This window comes from Anguilla rostrata, chromosome 3 (assembly GCF_018555375.3).
Source record: "Anguilla rostrata isolate EN2019 chromosome 3, ASM1855537v3, whole genome shotgun sequence".
NCBI classification, from domain to species: Eukaryota; Metazoa; Chordata; class Actinopteri; order Anguilliformes; family Anguillidae; genus Anguilla; species Anguilla rostrata.
In genome coordinates this window covers 52,506,561-52,520,847 of record NC_057935.1, presented here as the reverse complement: position 1 = coordinate 52,520,847, position 14,287 = coordinate 52,506,561, and the positions used below count along the sequence as shown (strand labels likewise).

The window sequence follows — 14,287 nt, the reverse complement described above, 5'->3', positions numbered from 1 at the left end:
ACCATCTTACAAGACCGGCTACAGCACAACCTGGCAAAAAAGTACACACCTCGGCCGAGCCACATGGCAGCTGAGCGGCTGTGGAACCCATGTCTGCAGGCCTTTTCGAGACTAAGGGGCAGGGACAGCTGTGAGGAAATGATTAACGAGCTTTGTGGCACGAACTTGCATGCCTTACCAATGCCGATGGCTGATAGGTTCTTGGTGGAGTCCCCCCTTTGAGCCTCCAAGTGTCTGCTCTTACACTTGCAAGTGTTGTGAAGAGGTCAATATACCGGAGCACTCACACGCCACTGTGACTTCTCAAACTTTCAAGGCGTGACGTGTACAGCCTTGAGGATAAATGTCATTTTACACTGCTGTTCTGATGATCAGCTGCAAGTCACATGCACTTGTAATGCAATGTTGGTTACTGTGAACCATCCTTAAAACAATTACATTTATCAACCCTATTCAGTCTCCTGAAATATTTTCCTTTCTGATGCACACAGAACTTGTACTCATTTTCACTACAGAAAACATACATTGTTAAATCAAATGTATGCTCACAATTGAACTTGTATAGGCTATTACAAATAAAAGTAGTTATGCACTTTCAAGTATGACTGCTCTAGCAATGATATTGCTTGACAACTTAACTTAAGTCACAAAGAGGATCTGTTGTACACTCAGTACAAATTCTGTTAAAAATGTGAAGCCTCCATCTTCATGCTGCTATTCAGTCACGAGACATGTAACGAACAAACTTGCTTTAACTCCTAAGATTTAAGCCTGCAATCACGTGCTGTTTGTTGTTAGACAACACAGTACCAGCTAACAGTACCAGCTTCGTAGCTGACAACTAACGCAGTACAATCTGCGGTTGTCGCCAAATTAAAGAAAACATACGTAAACATAAGCTTAATTTTAAAACATAAACAATACATTTCCCCCTTATATACAATGCAAAAAATACGAGCATGCAAATAAGGCGATAACTAATGGTTTGAAATACAGCAGCAATATTACACTACAAACACTCGCTTTCGGTTACTGGTTCAGTAGAGCATTCATTTCGCATCCTTTAGTACAGAGAAATACATACCTCACAATGATGTTCCTGGGTTGAGATCCTACCAGCTACCGTAACGTTACAAACCTTGGCTACGTTATTTTACAGCTATTTCTGCCTGACGCACTAAGATTAGCCAGAAGTTTGCTGAAGCACGCTTCCTCGAAGTCGACAATTCAGCAGTAGGCTGAGAAAGTCGGCAGTACTATCAAATGCACGAGGCTGCTGAAAATAGATTTCTGCCAGTGCTTTGTTATTTGTGTAAAGCTATGACCGAAGAGGCGTTTCAAATGCCAACTAGCTACGCTGCGCTGTTCCCACTCGCAGTGTCCCAAAACTAAGCGCTCCCTCGAGGACACGTGACTAACCCATGGGGATTGCTTTCATCTTTTCAGCAGCAGCTGGGATCGATTAAACCGCTGCTTTGCTGAAGCAAGTTCCGCTACGGACATCCTTGCTCGTCTTTTTCGTATTTCCATTGCGTCCCCTCCACACTGAGCCGAAGGAGATAAATGCCTACCTTCTTTTGCATTCAGTACAGAGTCGAGTTGTTGAGGTGTGTTTCACACAGTAACATACATTTGTGTGCCAAAGCATTCCGACATTGAGTATTGGTGAAGTAGCCTAATTTAGCCTAGATAATAATATTAATAAGAGTAAAAAAGAAAAACATATAGTACTTTAAAGATCAGTGTTTGGCTCACAGGAGGTAGTTAGCTAGAATATAATATTATGCTAATCCCATGACATCACAATAAAAGAAAGAACGACATTCGCACATGGATTCGTTTTTTAATTTACATACATCTACTCCATATCTCGCCATCGTTGCCATTGCCAACTCGATATATTTTTGACGCATTGGATATATATATTGACTTTGGTAAATATAAACAAACCTGTGAACTATTAATAATTGTTGTTGTTTAATTGTTGTTGTTTTTAAAAAAAACTATCCTACATGCAGCAAACTTTTCTCTGTCGAGGAAATTGCTGTATATTTGAAACCATAACACGTCTTCAGTTGGAACTAGCTTCAAACAGTATCTCCCGCCTTCTTCCTCAGATTTAGTCATCGTCAGGCGCGATATTGTGCGTGATGTAATTCATGTGAATTTTTTTTTTACTCGGCAAATAAATTAATAATTAAAATTGGAGATGACGACTAATATAAATGCAAGCCCATCAGTGTCTCTTGCATTGATGTGCACATAGTTGTTCAGATGTGTAATAAGTTCCATTATCCCTCTCACCATTTAAAAACTATCTGTTAATGAAATTAAGCTATAGGAGTGAGCACCTGCCATCACTGAGTTTTAAAAACATGCAGATTGCACACATTTGCTAACACAGTTATTTATGTATTGTGCTGACTGGTTTGAGTACCTTTGTGTTATGCCTCAGTAGCCTGCAATCTACTCTGTTTATTTGTAAAAACAAATATGGAGTCGTTGCTCACCAGATAAAAGGCGCAAATGCAGTGCATAGACTGCAGTGGAGTACAAGACAAAAAAATAAATAAATAACTACAATAAAAAGCATAGCCAACCACCAGAGACAGTTTCATTTTCCCTAGACATTATAGTTGAATGTATGTTGAGAATTTTTCAGGGCAGACAACATTTGATCATTTCTGGAAAGGGTAAGAAATAATAAAAAAAGCTTAATATTGCCATTTCGGTTACTAAAGCACAGACAAGAACAAACCTTTTTCATGGGATTGTGTATTTGCGGTGAAAACAACCCACAAAAATAGCAAGATAATGATTGCACTCCCACAGGAAATGTACTGGGAAAAGAATGAATAGCAAAGTCTCCCAAGGGGCCAATTATTTGATTTTCCTTTTTTCAGAATTAGTCTGCATTATTTCAGAAGAAATTCCCTCTGACCTTCTTATGTTTATCCTCCAAATGTAAGTCAATCTGGACTGTCCTGAGAAAAGTATTTGAAAAGTAGGGTAAGAAGAACTCATTGAAAATGGAAAGTGAGAATGTACCTCATTGCAGTACAATTACAAGAAAACACAGCATGAATCCATTTGTCACTTGCACAAAAGCTGTTTTCGTTCTGATCTTAGTACAACTAGTCACTGGTCTCTGACAAGAACAGGTTTGGTATACCTGCAGCAAAAAAAAACATGCTGTTTTTTTATTCTTTATTTCTTGTGGTGGGATCAGATCTTCAGTTCTGCAGGACCCTGAAGATGAAAGCTACTAAGGTTGATCGGTCAAAGTATGCACTGAATCAGCATAGTTTTCATTATTAAAATAATGGCCTCCATTGTTGTTGCAGCTTTTAAGTGCTATGGGATTGAACTTAGAAGAAGCAAGCTAGCTTCGAACATAAAAATACAATTAAATTTTACTTCCAGAAACATGATCAAATAAATGCACAATAAAATTAGGTGGAATAAATACAGGTTTGAATGGATTCATCACCACTCCCTGCAGGCTGTATTTCATTTGGAGGAAAGCACAAAGCACGGCGAAAATGAGAAAGTCAATTATAGCCCGACATGAGAGCTAGGATTTAGTTTCAGCAAAAGACTCGCTACATGATCCGTGTAACAAATTAAAGATAATGCCTTGGGTAACTGTACCGCTTAGATCTTTGAGTGACTTGACTGTTATTACCTTTCCTCTATTTACCCGATGTGTTGCGAGGTGCCTCAACTCTGGCGTCAGCAGTTCTGTTCGGTAAATCTATTGGTATAATGCAAATCAGTTCCCGCAAAATCACATTACACTTGATGAAATTCACGATGCAAATTGTTCAGATGTGGATGAAAAGGCCCTCGTGAGCTCAGCCATTGGATGTGGTGTTGCCGTGCAGTTGGAAAATGGGGGAGCGGGGAAAATATTTTAAATGAAGAGGTGAACTGAGCTTTCAGCTTGTGGGGCGAACCCTGTCTCCCCCATGGGAACCGTAGGGAGGATGTCTTCAAGTTGTCAATTCATGGCCCATCCTTGATCCACCTCCAAGTAGACAAGATTCCCCAGAATGGGAAATCTGGCAACTTGCATGGCAAATTAACACGCCTCTTCACTTTGGACTCAAAAGATTTGGCAGACTATTAAAGGGCTGCTGTGTTTCATGGTAGCAACACTGGGTACACAGAATAAAAGGGTTTTTTTCTATGTTCTTCTCATTTGCATATGCATAGTTTCATGCCAAAGAATCCCTCTCCTTCAGGGTTATAAAACTATGAGACAGAGGCAGTTAAGATGTGTCCATCTTCATCACCATCAAAGAGATTGTTCCTAATTTTTAAGTATAGATATGTTTGATGTGAGATGGTGCACTTTTGACGTAGAAATAAACATTACATTTTGATACAATAAAATGGAATGCTTTTAGCTGTTTTATGGCTTCTGACAGGCTGTATTTTGGTCTGTCTTTCTTTCTTTTGTCTCTTTTTTTCTTTTTCTCAGTGTTTGTATATTTGCTTACCAGTCATTTGATAATGAGGGAAAACAAAGTGACACTTATCGGAGAGAACCTCAGCTGGCCAATGCACTGCTCTTACATATGTGACAAGATTCTCTGAATACAGTGATTTATGGGAAAATTACCAGGCACCAGTGGTCCTGGGAAGCTGCCTGAAAAAGATAAACAGCAGCCTCCATTGTGTTCTCTGTGCCAGCGACACCCAGATGGTCAGGTAGCATGGAGTAAAAATTAAGCGCATCAGGAGATCTGTGTCTCACGTCACCCTACAGGGTATATTTCTGCCTGGTCTCAGAGTCCTCTCTAAATCTAAAGTGCAGCTTGTGCACCAGGATTCGTTTAGGTGGAGGACTAAGAGGTGTATGTTTGTGCTAGTTTGCTAGTTTTTCTTGCTTGTCTCTTGCAGTTAGCAAGGATCTGGGCCATTTTCAGACCATAAGGACCATTGTCTTTTCACTTCTAGATAGGGTTTCAATGCTGGCTTTTCATGTGAATGGGAAAACATTCTCAGAAAATATTATTAGTTTGCCTTAATTACAGTCATTTTGAATTTTAGGAGTTGCTTTTTTAAGTTTTGCTTGCAAGACATTTATAATGAATGTTAAGACATGTATTAACTAGCAGGTAAAATATATACCTGCTATAAAGACAGTGATTTATAAACTCTGAGCACTTCCACACAGACATTTACTTTGACAGTTATGTTTTCAGAGGAAAAACCTAGATGTCCTGTATCTGGATGTCTCATCTTGTGGGCTGTTTGAAGTGAAGACAGGACTGTAAACTGAGTACACTTTGATGCCTGAACAAGTTAAAATGTGACACAGGGACTAACAAAATGCCAAGTACAACATGACTTCAACTCTTCTGGCTATCAAAAGTTCAGTCATTTGAGGACTGTCTGCCTTGAACCTTTGGCAAAAAAACAACCAGCAATTTCATTTTATAAGTGAAGGGCCCTGTATCACAAACTGCAAATGCATCTGACTGAAGGGAAACACAGACTGTGTAGCTCAAATCCTTGTTCGCACAGGCAGCTGATTAAGCCTGACCTGGGGCTGAGAGATGCTGTTGGACAGAATGTCAGACTTGGGCGATTTACCCAGCTGCAGCAGTGAATGCTAAAAATATCGCCCCCGGGACATAGATTCCCTCAACACATGCACCTTTGCAGGACTGCTCAGTTCCTACTTGCAATGCACACAATGAATTGCAGCCCTGTCCAGCTTTTATTTTTAGAAATATAATGCTATTGCCTGCAAAATATATGTAGGCATATTTCACAGTGAGGCTTTTATTTGACTCTTCCATGCAAACTGGACTTAAAAAAAGGTATATTTCTGTTGATGTGATTTTGGTATGGATTCCTTCCTTGTGTGCATCCATTAACAATACTGGGGACATGGGACTACCTGCTCTGTTTGGGTCCAGACCAGGAATGATTTCCCCGGACACTCATTATCGAGAACAGCTGACAAAAGTCTAGGAAGGACAGGAAGCTCAGCAAAACTCAAGCACAAATATAATGATTTCCCTCTTGATTTTGCACTCGACTGGGGCTGGGGGAGGAGGGTGGGGATGATGAGCTACACTTGGGAATATCAAGACAGTGTGATAATGACAGAAATAAAACCTTTTTAAAATAAAACTTAATAACTGTACTTCACTTCAAATCACTTGAGGGCCAACTGTGTCTCAAAGTTGATATTGGGCATTATTATTTTTTTCTTAAAAAGATTATTTCTCCACTCCAACTTTATTGCAGGTTAAAAAAAAACACATGTAATTTGAAAATACTGGATTACATTGCTATTACCATAAAATATCAGGTCAATTCAAAAATTAATATCTAAAGTCCATATTCATTCAGGAATCTGCAGATGTAGGGGATTGGTGATCTCCTATATCTCTGTCCGACATCTTGTGATGGACAACTTTTTTGAAATCCGTTTCTGTTGACCTGTAAAAAATGAATAAATGAAATAAATCAGTAGTTAACATGTTTTATTAGCTCGGCAGGTGCCTTCATGTAGAGGAATTGAAAAAAAACTTCTTATTTTTATTTTTAAGTTTCACCAGGGGTGGATATAGAGGGGTGTGGGGTTGTGCGTCATCCACCCTATCCTCTGTCTTGCACAGCTAGTTGGAAAATGAGAAAAATAAAGTTTAAGTAAAAAAAAGAAATAAAGCTGAGTCATAAAAACCTGTAGTTATTCATAGCTAGCTTACTTGCCTTGGGGTATATATAGATTTACTAGGGAGGGCAAAATGGAGCTTTATAACTTAGACAGCAATACATGTACATGAGCGAGGTGGTACAATTCTCACAGAGAACCGAAGGTTATTTTTTATTTGACTTCAATGTAACTTCAAAAATAAATAAAATAAATCTGTCACTCCTTAAAGCTACATGCTTGATCTTAATCTTGAAATGAAATTATATATTTGATTCATTTCGTTATTGATGTGTAAGGTGTGCTCGTTACATTTGAAATGGAGACCCAACTCATATTTCTAGAACCATCCATCATTAAAAAGGTGAAATTGAAAAACCTCATAGTGACATTATTGGGTACATTCTTTGGAGAAATGGACCAGTTCCTTGAATCTCAAAACACCTGCAAGGTGAAGCAGGCCATAAAAAGAAATTCTGTGAGATTCAGATTGAGCATGTAGCTTTTGAGGAGTGGCGTGATTGTGTGCATGTGTGCATTCCCTGCATGTGTGCACCCATGTGTGTGAGTGGCTGAGTGTGTAGCCAGCCCTAATGCATGTGACCAGGTGAGTGGAGTGTCCCTGAGGGTTGCCAATCAAAGGAACATCATACCCAAGTGCATTCTATGGATTCTATGCAAGTACACAAAAATACCGAAGCAGTATTATAAATATTAGTTTTATAATTAGTGTAGTAGTAGCTTAGTTTTTTAATTAGTGTAGTAGTAGCATTAATGTAGTGGGAGTGGTAGTATTGCCAGTAATGTATAGACCCAGGAGAAATATACGGGTTGTTACTTTGCATGTATTTATGCCCTCTGCCACCAAGGGTTCAATAGCACCTCCATTTCAAGCCGTGAGTCAAATTATCATTCTGTTAATTGTAGCAGTCATCTCTGTTAGTTATTTAATTAGCACTTAATTAGGCGCAAGAGCAGAATGACAGTGCAATGATTTTGTTCATTGATGCTTATCACATGACTCAGTGTCCTGCCTTGTAATTTTAAAGCAAATTAGTAAATAACACGCAAATTAAATCAGGGACAGTTGTGAATGTTTCATGCACTCTTTCCATGTACTGTAAGTAAAGGAAAAGGCCCAGTGCTCTAAACCTTGTAGTAAATCACTGTCACATACTATAGTCTCTCTTTTTCCATGGATATGTACAGTGCATGCCTATATAAAATGGCCTCCTTGGTAATCTTATTTTATTAAGATCCATATCCCTAACTCAGTAATTAACTCAGTAACTCGGTATATGATAGCATAACTAACTCTCAACTGACCAGTACAACTGCAATAAAAACAAAACAAAAAACATAAGAGACAAGTAGAAGTGCTTCAGACTCTTCTAAGGCTTAGTGCTGGAAGAATATTTCTGTAGCTTTTCATTTTTCCCCTTCATTTTTATTTTATTATTTAAGCAGGTAGGTAAATTTAGAACTCTGTTCTCAGGGGAATGTTGTGATGACAACAAATGTTGCACAAAATCCACTTATTTGATTCACACTCTTGCATGATTGACTCACAACATTACAAATAAATCCATATCTATTTTACATAAAGCCATTTACAATCAGGTTGTTACACAGCACTTGAACCCACTGCTGCTCTTCATCAGCTGGCAGCTATTTGGATGGTATAAATTATCCAGGGGCATACATTTCCTGAAGACATTTGGAAATTTGATGACTAAACCCTCGGTCATGCCTCATTAGTGGCTTAATCACTAAAGATGGCCTACCCATGTCCTTTCGATGAGCCACATTTACTTAAAAATGGGTTTTCCACAAGTTTTTAATTTTTAAAGGTTTATAAATTGATAATTAGAAAGGGGTAAGTGATGCCCGAGCAAAGCAATAATTAATGAAGCTGACTACAGATGGGACTTGATGCTTAATTAATTACTGTAACTGATAAGCTCTGTTTTTTCTATCTCCAGACTTCTCGTAAGAGTCTAACAGACACAGGAGATGAAGTTCAAAATGCCGTGAGGATTTAAACAGTTATATCACTGCATTTGCATGTCATCTTTTAAAATAAAATATAGCGCCTTTCTTGTAAAAGATCATTTTGTTTTGTGAGAACCTTTTTCGGTGCCCCTTTAAATTTGTGTTTGAGCAGAGTTTAACATCATTTTTCAACTTGAACTGATACTGGAGATACTCACATTGGGTAAAAATAAAATATTTCTGCAGGGCTATCACTATAACCTGCACCGCACTCCAACAGAGAATCCAGTTATAAGTGTGGAAATGTGTTGAGTTCAAAGCAGTGGCCTGGTGTCTCGTAATGAGAGGAAAATAATCTAGAAATAAGCTCAGGAAATTTCCTCCAGGGGAAAGTGATTTTTCTCCCCAGCTGTGTACCCTATGCCTGGCATGGCTGAACTCACAAGTAAAGATGTGCTCCAAGCAATTAATTACAAGTCAAATGTTTTACTTAGCAACATGCTCAAAATGTCGCCATCTCAGTTACACCTCACTTATGCTGATAAATATGGACTGAAATTAATTATTTATGTTGGCACCGCATAAGGATTGCATGTGGATTAGGAGAAAGTTTGAAGAAAGATTTCTCGTAAAATTAAGTAAAGTGGCATTATTAACATTACATACAGTACGGTGAAAGAGAAAGTGAAAATCTGCTGCGGATGGTGACAGATGGTGTCTCCACGGCCAAAATAACGATGTGTTTTCAGTAGTTCCAGCAACAACTGTTCTAGTTCATAAATTGCAAATTCAGCTTGCATGTTTTATACCAGCACGCAAAATGGAATACTGTCACTTACGTTATCACAACTATGGATGTTCATTTTTGGCCTAACAATGATTAGATTTGAATCACATCATGATTCCTGGTTGGAAATTTGATTCAAGAATGATTTTGGTTCCTGTGGAATGTATTGTAATTCAATAGCTTCTTTGGACAGTTTGAATAAATTCTGTGTTTTATAGGGCATTTGGAATTCATACTTACACATAGAAAGCTCTCTCGACCATCGTCATTTTTGATGTGCAAGGCAAGATAAAGAAGAAAACAATGCTTTTCGCAGCATTCTCCCACAACACCCAGGAGTGAAGCTCTGATGAAATTGAACTTGAATGCTAGGCTAGTAGGCTAAATCACCTGCCCTGGAAAGTGCTCAATACTGGCAAGTGAGTATGCTTGGTTTCCAGCCCTGATTACGATGTTTATGTTCCAGAGTACACAAAATGCATATTGAATGCCAACATGTCAGAATAAAAAGGCAGTTTTTTAGTATCAGGAGCAGATTGTCAGCATTTTAAAATTCTGAGAGCAGAAATGTGTGCAAGGCAGAGTGTTAAGCTGATGAAGGACTGAGAGAGGGACTCTGAAAGGCACATTGATTGGACAGTTGTTAAACTGGTAGTGGGTCTCTCTCTTGCTCTCTCCCTGTTCCTCTCTCTCTCCCTCCCTTCCTCTCTCTTTTTCACTGATCCTCTTCCTGATCCTCGCTCTGATCTGCCCACTGAACGCCTGGCATCAGAAAGTGCTTTCGTGCCGTTTCCTGTTCCTCTGAATTGAGAGATTTGTAGGTACCCCCACATCGTACAGTACCAGCGTGATCCGGTGGAGCGGATGTGTCAGACATCCCTTTTGATTGCTGGGTCTCTGCCTGGCCTTTAAAGCCCCTGTACAGTTTGAGAAGAGTGGGGAGGGAGCAAAGGCACATCGTGAGACTCTCAGAGGTAAGTAAGGTGAGGAAAATCCCCCTTTGTGCCTGAGAAATCTCTCCTGCCCTTTTGCGAGGAGCAAGGGCAAACTTTCACTTGCTTAAGTTTACGTGAACTCTCAGTAACTTAACTGAGCTGCTATTCCAAGCATTCAATAATGTTCAGTGTTCTTACAAGCAAATCAATATCATTTTTTTAATGTTCCCATTGTTAATCATTAATTGGAAAAAGTAACAATTTCTGGGATTCACTATTCAAAACAGTTCACACTGCAAGTGCATAAAGCCTCAAGAGTGAGCGAATGGATCAGGGACACCACTCCTGTCATCCTTAAAGAGTTATGGATTTGTGGATCATGTACTGATATCATATTTTATTCATTGCTGATAAACAATGCATGGAAACAGGATACTCCCTGTCCAGGAAATCCACAACCTGTGAATCCATTCCCAATCCAATGTTTGTGTCAAATTGGAATCCCGGACATGTACCAAGGCTGTCATACCTCTTTGGACTTGATCACATTGAATAGCTGATGTCAGCCTCAATCTCATTCCCATTTCCATATCCGCCGTATTCCACGCCGTTTCCAATTTCCAGTGCACGGGCAAGGCTTTTAGCTTAAGGCAATAAAGTCGTCTGATGCAGGGAAATATCTCAGATACAATCTTACACCTGGGGTTTTTGCTCTGAAGGAAAGTAATGAGAAATGTTGGAGATGAAGACCATCAGCCCCCACCTCTCTCTCGTCAGCACGCAGCTTTACAGCCCGGCCAGACAACCTGTTTCAGCACCAGCGGCCCACAGGAGTGGGGGGTTGGGGTGGGGAGAAAGAGAGAAAAGAAAGGTAAAGCTAACAATTGCATGCCATGGCTTTCCAGAAAGTTCAGAACTGCAGGAAGATATCGAATACAATAACTTTATTAACTTCGTCTCACAGGTCAGAGGGGCACTGAATCCCTCAGATAACCTACACTTCAAAGCACTTCTTCTTGGAAATATGCCACAGTAGTTCAATTTGAGGATTTTATGCAAAGTGCAAGCGAAAGAACTCTCTGGATTTCTTTTACTCTGCATTAAAAATACAGTGAGCAGAAATGTCTCACACTTAGAATATAGGAGACAGGAAAGGACAAGGTAAAATAGTTCAAAAGATAGAAGATAAAAGGTAGAATCATCATAGGGAATAAGCGAGCGTGTGTGCATGCGCACGTTGTGTATGCGGGTGGGAGAAGTGCTAATCTCTTTGTTAGGAAGTGTTCAGGGGAAAGAAGAGGACAGTTGTGCTGCTCCATACCTTGAAGTGTGGGGAGACCACAGCACACTGGCTACATTAATTAGGCGAGCTCAGAAAATCTGATCACTCGAAGCTCTGCGGATGAGAGATGGGGCCGCTTAATTATAAGCCAGAACTGAAGTCAGGACAGGTGCAGATCCAGGCGTTGTGGGGTGAAGTAAGCCCATCTTTATAGAGGCAGATAACTGTGCAGGTGGTGGACTTAGCTGAGGCCTTCTTTCAGCAGTGCCCTGTTCATCTGTCTGCGAGTCAGGGACCAGCTCTGGAGAAGTTTGGAGAACTAATGATGCGCTGACTTCCATAAAGTTTATAATGGAAGTTTATAAGAAAATTGATGGAATGCTCCCAGAGGGCAAATCATCATAATCACCTAATGTAATTTGAATTGTGTTTCAGCTCATAATCTGACAGTCCTTCACAGTGAAGGGGAAGAAACACGCCTTAAACACTAACAAATGACAGTGACTCACCTTGCCAATGCACAGCAGCTATTTTGAAACACCAGGACAAACTAAACATTACCTGAGGAATCATTTAGTAATTAATTTAAATTGTAAGATTAGATAATGACATTGAGAGCAAGAGTGGAAAATTGGTCAGGACACTGGAGAACCTATACTGTTTGCCCTAAGGTAAAATCTGTAATGATCACAGTGAATCAAACCCATAGTTTAGGATGTCATCAGAAAGACACCCCCACTCCTGTCAATGTTCAGAGGCATTAGCTAACTGCTTGGTCCTACTGACCCACCAACACAACTTCTAGCATGAACCTGGTTTCCCCAGAAGGTGTCTCATCCATGTACTAACCAATTGCAATTAGTCTAAGTCACCAGACAAGAGAAAGTCATAGGCTAGTATGGCTGCTACAGGACAGAATCAACAGTGATCAAGGAAAGTAATCTGAATGCACAGTATTGGTGACTGAAACGGACACCCTAGGGCACTGGTTCAGGTGACAAATAAACTATGCCTGGTAGTGACAATCAGGGGTTCCCTCTCTTCTGTTAATGCCTCTCATTTTGGCATCAACACCTTTTTGCCAGGGAAACTGTCCTTTTAAATGAATTGCCACATACTTTGAGCGTGCCCAGAATTAGAATGTAAACGACCTTTTGCCTTCATTCCATTCAGCTTTGCAATCATAGATTATAAAGATTATACATCAATATGAATGGTGATCTCAGATAAGATGATGCTCATAAGAAGAAATTATAAGATATAATGAAAAAGTAAGCCAGTCACAAATGTTATTATTTTCATACTTTATTGTCATTCTACATACAGGCATTTTCTTATATTTTGACCCAGATCCCCAAGTGTATCTCCAGCATAAATCCTAACAATCTGTCAACTGTAATAACTTAATAATAAAGAATAAAGCTGCCAAGGACAACTTTTCATAGCGCCCTCCTCTTTTATTGTGTTTTAGCTTTGCAATGGTTCAAAAATGTCTCTGGTGCATGCAGTGAGTATCAGAACGTGTTATTAAAAAGAAGTCTTATGCAAGACAAGAGTATGAGAAACACCACAGATAACGATTCCCACCTCAATGTCATAAAAGCAAGGAGGGAAAAAAAAAAAAACCTAACAATCCTGTTGTCTTGCAGGAAAGTGAGTGAAGCATTGAAACGGGAGAAAGGCTTGCTGATTGAGGTGGAGATTGCCTGTAACTTCTTTGACACTGAGGCAGTCTGGCAGGCTGGCGAGATTCTTTAATCGCTGCCATTTTCTCAGCAGGAGTGGAGGGCAGAGATCACTGGCAAGCACCCATTTTGCATAGAGAGCTAGGGGGCAGTGCAAATATTACACAACCGATAAACGGCAGAGTATCTGTCTGCTGTCGGTCCGGTCACTGTGCCGTGGGCCCGAATAACCAAGCGGCTGCTTGCACTCCAGTCTGGGGGAAGGGGGCATTCGTAAGATTAACAGTCCCAGCAAAGGTCGCTCATAATCTGCACTGCTCGTAAATAGAGGCCGTGGCATACAGGGGCCTTTGAAGGCAGCAGCACTTTTTGAAATTGAATCAAAAACTGTTTAATGGTGCCAGGGCACCTGATGCGTGATTGAATCAGACTGATTTGAAAATAAAAGGGCTGAGATTTCGGTCCAGGTTTACAGTCTTTATAGTCTTACACTGAATGGCTTGAGCCAATGAATTTGTTTTCCTCACAAAATTCCAAATAGCCAACCACATTTGATCAATATGTGCTTACAAACTATTGATAGGTCTCTCATAAACAAAAATGACAAAAAATAGCATCAAATATTTGGCGTATTTTATTAAATATTTGTGTATTTGGGACATTTTAAACTGCGAAAACAGACAGACTTTTGATTGGACATGAACAGCAGGATTTACACGATTGTCAGAATAATTTTAAGTGATCTCTTACTCATTCTAACTCAGATCAATGTATGCATGCAGAACCTTGACATAAAGCTTAACTTTTAAAATCAGGTGTTTAAATATAAACTTTTCTACATTAGGGTCTTTGCAAGAGTGCTAGGAATTTAACAGGTATTCATTATTACTACTCTCATGTTTTTATTTGATTAATTTCAGTAGGAATGGACCA

At 39.6% G+C, this 14,287-nt stretch overlaps 1 protein-coding gene across 4 annotated transcripts in view; it reads right to left on the bottom strand.

The window, feature by feature from the left end:
• mid2 (midline 2) overlaps window positions 1-1,411 on the bottom strand; it is a 155,699-nt gene extending 154,288 nt beyond the window's left edge. For all 4 annotated transcript variants that reach the window (XM_064328160.1, XM_064328166.1, XM_064328163.1 and 1 more), the window contains exon 1: window positions 1,085-1,411. The gene's annotated coding sequence lies outside the window, so the exon portion shown is untranslated. The remainder of the gene's footprint in view (window positions 1-1,084) is intronic.
• Window positions 1,412-14,287: the final 12,876 nt, after the last annotated feature.